Genomic DNA, 6,303 nt, shown 5'->3' on the forward strand with positions numbered 1-6,303 from the left:
CTCGAGCTGGTCACGTGGAGTGAGTGGCCTGCTCATTACGAAGGTGACTGGGAAATTAATCATCGTCCACGAGGCCATATATTAATCACGAGTCGATTTTTCTTTTACAATAAGTAACATTCGTCTACAATCATCGTTAACGGTCAATTAATTCAAGCATTACTGATTGTTGATTTAAAAAATCAACCGATCATCAAATTCTCAATAACCTCCGTCGGTCAGGGCATGATCAATTCACGTATTCAAGAGGTGCCCCCGCTGTGCCGGGATGTTTGGCCGATCCAGGAGCAAGCCCCCAAGAGAGATGCCGCGATGTGACCCCCCCCCCCCCCCCACAGCGTGGACCTCACTCACCCTCAGCAGCCTCTCCTGGGACGAGACACCCCCTCCCCCATCTCTCACATCCCCCCTCCCACCCCTCCCCCACCATATTCCCAAAATCGCTCGCGATCTTCGCCGGCATCATCCATCCGCGACAACCCGCGACCATCCCTACAGCGCCCTCTCCCCGTCTCTTCCTCCCGACAACCCCTCGCTCCTCCTTCCCTTCCACCCCTCCATTCCCCACGCGCCTCCCTCCGTCTCTCCCATCCCAGCCCCGCCACTCACGGTCGTCGCTGGCGTCGTCCACGAGGATGATTTCCCGCAGGAGATGCGCGGGGGTGCGGCGCGCGGCGCTGTGCGCGGAGCGCTCGATCACGGACGCGGCCTCGTTCACGAAGATGAACACCACGGAGACCTGCGGCAGGTCGGCCGCGTAGCGCAGCTCCTTACACCTGCCCGGGGTAGGGGGGGGCAGCGAGAGACGCGTGAGGGGGAGGAAGGGAGGGGAGGGAGGGCAGCGAGAGACGTGTGAGGGGGAGGCAGGGAGGGAGGGGAGGGAGGGGAGCGAGAGACATGTGAGGGGGAGGCAGGGAGGGAGGGGAGGGAGAGACGTGTGAGGGAGGGGAGGGAGGGGAGCGAGAGACGTGTGAGGGGGAGGGAGGGAGGGGAGGGAGGGCAGCGAGAGACGTGTGAGGGGGAGGGAGGGAGGGGAGGGAGGGGAGCGAGAGACGTGTGAGGGGGAGGGAGGGAGGGAGGGGAGGGAGGGAGGGGAGCGAGAGACATGTGAGGGGGAGGCAGGGAGGAAGGGGAGGGAGAGACGTGTGAGGGGGGGGAGGGAGGGGAGGGAGGGGAGCGAGAGACGTGTGAGGGGGAGGGAGGGAGGGGAGGGAGGGGAGCGAGAGACGTGTGAGGGGGAGGGAGGGAGGGGAGGGAGGGGAGGGAGAGACGTGTGAGGGGGGGGAGGGAGGGGAGGGAGGGGAGCGAGAGACATGTGAGGGGGAGGGAGGGGAGGGAGGGGAGCGAGAGACATGTGAGGGGGAGGGAGGGGAGGGAGGGGAGCGAGAGACGTGTGAGGGGGAGGGAGGGAGGGGAGGGGAGCGAGAGACGTGTGAGGGGGAGGGAGGGAGGGAGGGGAGGGAGGGAGGAGAGCGAGAGACATGTGAGGGGGAGGCAGGGAGGGAGGGGAGGGAGGGGAGCGAGAGACATGTGAGGGGGAGGGAGGGGAGGGAGGGAGGAGAGCGAGAGACATGTGAGGGGGAGGGAGGGAGGGGAGGGAGGGGAGCGAGAGACGTGTGAGGGGGAGGGAGGGGAGGGAGGGAGCGCGCTGCGCTAACGGACCCGGCGACCCGAGTTCTGTTGCCCTTCACGACCACCAACAGCAGTGACGACGACGATTATCTGAACCGGTTCTGGGCCTCCCTTAGATGGACTTAGCCTCAAATGAGTACCTGGTGCAGTGTGTAGTGAAACATCGCCACTGGGGAGACAAAGGCGGTCGGGCGTTGTGCTGGGCCCTCACTCCCTCGGTGGTGCCGTGCTGGCCTTCATAGGTGCCACTCGCTTATTGCACTTGGCCCAACAGTCTGTTAAGGCTACGGGGGGCGCTTTGTCTTTGGAAGGGCGCAGGGGGTGGGAGGGATTAAGGGAACGGGGAGGGAAGGGAGCCGAGGGGGTGGGGCGAGCGGAGCGGGGGGGAGAATTGAGGGAGGGAGGGGAGGGGAGGGAGGGAGGGGAGGGAGGGAGGGGAGGGAGGGGGGGATGTCGAGGTGTGGGAGAGGGAGGTGAGGTAGGCAGGGCGAGGGGGGGAGGAGTTTACGGTCGTAGGGACAACGATGTTGACAATGGTGGTTGGAGGGGAATTGGATTGAAGGTGGGAGGATCGAATTGACGTAAGGGAGATGGGAAAGGGAGGGGGGGCATTGTTGATAGAGGAAGGGAGAGAGAGAGAGAGATGGGGAGAGGCAAGGACGGAGACGTGATGGTGGGGTTGGTGTGGAGAAAGGCAGAGATGATGAAAGGATGGATAGAATGTGGAGGGAGGGCGGTGGATGGGAGGGATGATGATGGTGGTAGTGGTGGAGGGAGAGAGGCGCGCAGCTCAGACGGGCGATTCGCGCGCGCACGCAGAATCACCGAGCAGCCAATTAGCGAGCGTGCCTTTAATGGATGGGGATAGGGGGAGGGGGGGTTAACAGAGTCACCCCCCCCCGCCGCCCCTTAGACTCGCCCAGCTGTTTGAAACCACACGAACAAGTCGGTTATCATCCGCCTAATTTATATTGTCCTTTACATCGATAGAGATCGCGCGCGTGTGTGTGGCTCTTTAACGAGCGCGTTCATATGCACGCCATCTACCCCGCGGTCGTAGGCCTTGCTGTGTGCAGCGCTTCAGCACGCTTCGCCCCAAACCCCGGCAGTCCGAGTTCGATGCCCACTCACGGCCAACGAACACCACCAGTGCACGATGATCTGGACCGGTCCTGGGCATCCGCTCGGTCGACTCCGTCTCGAACGAGTTCGCGGTGCGTAAAACGCCGTGGCGGTCTTCATAGGCGCTCGCTCGGTCACTTCACGTGTCCCAACAATCTGTCCAATGCTACACGGGGTCATTCTTGTCTTTGCAGCCTCTTAATAAACTAGACATGTTTATTTTACTTTACCAGGTAAGCCCCCACTGAGCTGTGAAGCTATTTTTCGGCCACGGCCTGGCCTATCACGAATGACAGCTCAACGAAGTTGGCTCATCACGTGGACATGTATAGCGGCAGACAAAGACTCTCAACTCGCGCTGATGTTGATTCGAATTGTGGAGGGGGAAACCGGAGGACCCGGAGAAAAATCCACGCGACCACGGAGAGAGAGAGAGACACGCAAACTCCAAATATACAACAGGCGTCAGGGTCGGGATCGAACCCACGACCTCCTGCGTAGCAGGCGAGGGAGTTAACATCTCGCCACGTTCACGGCGCACGTGTTTTAGCAATCATCGGGCGCGTGCGGCGTGTGCGAGCCGCGTGTGACATTGCAGCATTGGTGACGCCTGGCGCGACGATGTTCCCACCCCAAGGCAAGCCAACCACAGCTGCGAGGCCAAACATTGGCCACACATTTCGTCGCACTTGCTAACGCGAAATTATCCGCTCGTGCGAAATGACCCCCGGTTACATAACGTGACCTGGTCACGTGAAGTCACCCGGTCATGCAAGGTGACCTGGTCACTTCGCGTCCTATGAGGGCTTCCCCTCCATTCACACCCCCTCCCCTCATCCCCCGCGCACCCCCCTCCCCTTCGGCCCCCTCCTCTCCCCCGGGCCCCCACCTCGCCCTCGTGAGTCGCATTCAATCTCGACACGAGTATCCGCTGACAAGGAAACTATGACATTGTCTGTGTGTGTGTGGCGTGTGTGTTGTGGTGTGTGAGGAGCGGTGGTGTAGCGGTTAGCGTGCTGCGCTACGAACCCGGCCTCCCGAGTTTGATTCCCGCTCACGGTGACGTTGATCTAAACCGGTCCTTGCCCCCCCCCCCTAGGTTGACTCAGCCTCAAATGAGTACCTGCGACGGTGCGTTTACATCGCCACTAGGGAGACAAAGGCGGCCGGGCGAGGTATTGGCCACCCACCTCCTCGTGTGCCGTTCCGGCCTTCATAGGTGCTCGCTAACAGCACTTGCCCCAACAGTCTGTTAAGGCTACACGGGAGATCTTTGTCTGTGTGTGTGTGGTGTGTGGGGAGCGGTAGTTCAGTGGTGAGCGCTGCGCTACGAACCCGGCGACCAAGACTTCCTATCTCACTCACGGCCAACGCCAGTGGCGATGATCTCAACCGGTCCTATGTCACTCCTAGGTCTACTCAGCCTTAAATGAGTACCTGTTGCGATGTGCAAACATCACTGGGCGTGATGCTGGGCACCCCCCCCCGCTCAACCATCCGGTGCGCCGTTCCGGCATTGATAAATGCTCGCCCACGGCACTTGCCCCAAAATTGCGTGAAGGCTACACGGGGGATCTTTGTCTCTGGTGCGCGTGGCGCTCCTGCAGTCTGCAGCGCTTCGCTCGGGACGCGATTCATCACGCGGCGCCCCAATCGACCACGCGTCCGTGCACAAAGACAAAGACCACCCGTATAGACTTGACAGACTCTTGGGGCAAGTGCTGTTGGCGAATAGCACCTATTCTATTGAGGTGTTGCAGCCAGCAACATCGCTTGGCTGCCTTTGTCACGCCCAAAGAGACTGATGGTTTAAGGCTGGGTCGACCTAGGGGAGGCCCACGACCGGTTCAGGTATTCGTCACCGGTGTTTGCTTCTGAGCGGGAATCGAACTCGGGACAGTGCGCTAACCACTGCCCACACAAAGACAAAGAACCCACGTGTAGCCCTAACAGACTGTAGGGGCAAGTGCTGTTAGCGAGCACCTATGAAAGCTGGCACAGCACACGAGGGGGTGGGTGGCCAGCACCACGCCCGGTCGCCTTTGTCTCCCTAGTGGCGATGTTTACACATCGCACCAGGTACCCATTTGAGGCTGAGTCGACCTAGGGGAGGCCCAGGACCGGTTCAGATCATCGTCACCGGTGTTGGCCGTGAGCGGGAATCGAACTCGGGTCGCCGGGTTCCATTCCCGCTAACCGCTACACTACCGCTCCCCACACTCACGTACACGACACACACACAGTGACACACACACACAGTGACACACACAGTGACACACACACAGTGACACACACACACAGCGACACACACACACACAGTGACACACACACACTCATTATAATGCAATATGCAAATCAGAAACGTGGCGGCGTTAGCGATGATGCTGTGGGCAGACGCGATCATCAGCATCAATAATTAAACAATTGACTTATTCACTACCACGTGGTGGGAGGCAGTGACGCAAATCGCCCTCAACCTACCCTCCACCCCTACCTCCACCCCCACCCTTCACCCCTACCCTCCCCTCTCTACCCTCCACCCTCCACCCCTACCCTCCACCCCTCCCCTCTCTACCCTCCACCCTCCACCCCTACCCTCCACCCCTACTCTCCCCCTCTACCCTCCACCCGACCTCCACAGCTTTTGCTACAGCTGTAACTACAGCTACAGCTGTAACCGGTGTTGACCGTGAGTAGGAATCGAACTCGGGTAGCCAGGTTCGTAGCGCACCGCACTACCGCTCTCCGCCTTCTCTCGTTCCTTAATGCAAGCCCCCCTCCCCCACGTGACCTCGCCCCCCCCCACGGCCCGCCCGCCACCTATATAAACTCACCCCCACCCACCCGCCCCCTTCCTCCACCCACCACCTCCCCCATATAAACTCACCCCCCCTCCCCCGTGCCCCCCGCCCCCCTCCTCCACCCACCACCTCCCCCATATAAACTCACCCACCTCCCCCGTGCCCCCCGCCCCCCTCCTCCACCCACCACCTCCCCCATATAAACTCACCCCCCCTCCCCCGTGCCCCCCGCCCCCCCTCCTCCACCCACCACGTCCCCCATATAAACTCACCCCTCCCCCGTGCCCCCCGCCCCCCTCCTCCACTCACCACCTCCCCCATATAAACTCACCCCCCATATAAACTCACCCCCCCTCCCCCGTGCCCCCCGCCCCCCTCCTCCACCCACCACCTCCCCCATATAAACTCACCCCCCCCTCCCCCGTGCCCCCCGCCCCCCTCCTCCACCCACCACCTCCCCCATATAAACTCACCCCCCCTCCCCCGTGCCCCCCGCCCCCCTCCTCCACCCACCACCTCCCCCATATAAACTCAACCCCCCTCCCCCGTGCCCCCCGCCCCCCTCCTCCACCCACCACCTCCCCCATATAAACTCACCCCCTCCCCCGTGCCCCCCGCCCCCCTCCTCCACTCACCACCTCCCCCATATAAACTCACCCCCCCTCCCCCGTGCCCCCCGCCCCCTCCTCCACCCACCACCTCCCCCATATAAACTCACCCCCCCTCCCCCGTGCCCCCCGCCCCCCTC

The sequence above is a fragment of the Lampetra planeri genome, chromosome 6 (genome assembly GCF_965212315.1).
Source record: "Lampetra planeri chromosome 6, kcLamPlan1.2.h2, whole genome shotgun sequence".
Lineage (NCBI taxonomy): Eukaryota > Metazoa > Chordata > Hyperoartia > Petromyzontiformes > Petromyzontidae > Lampetra > Lampetra planeri.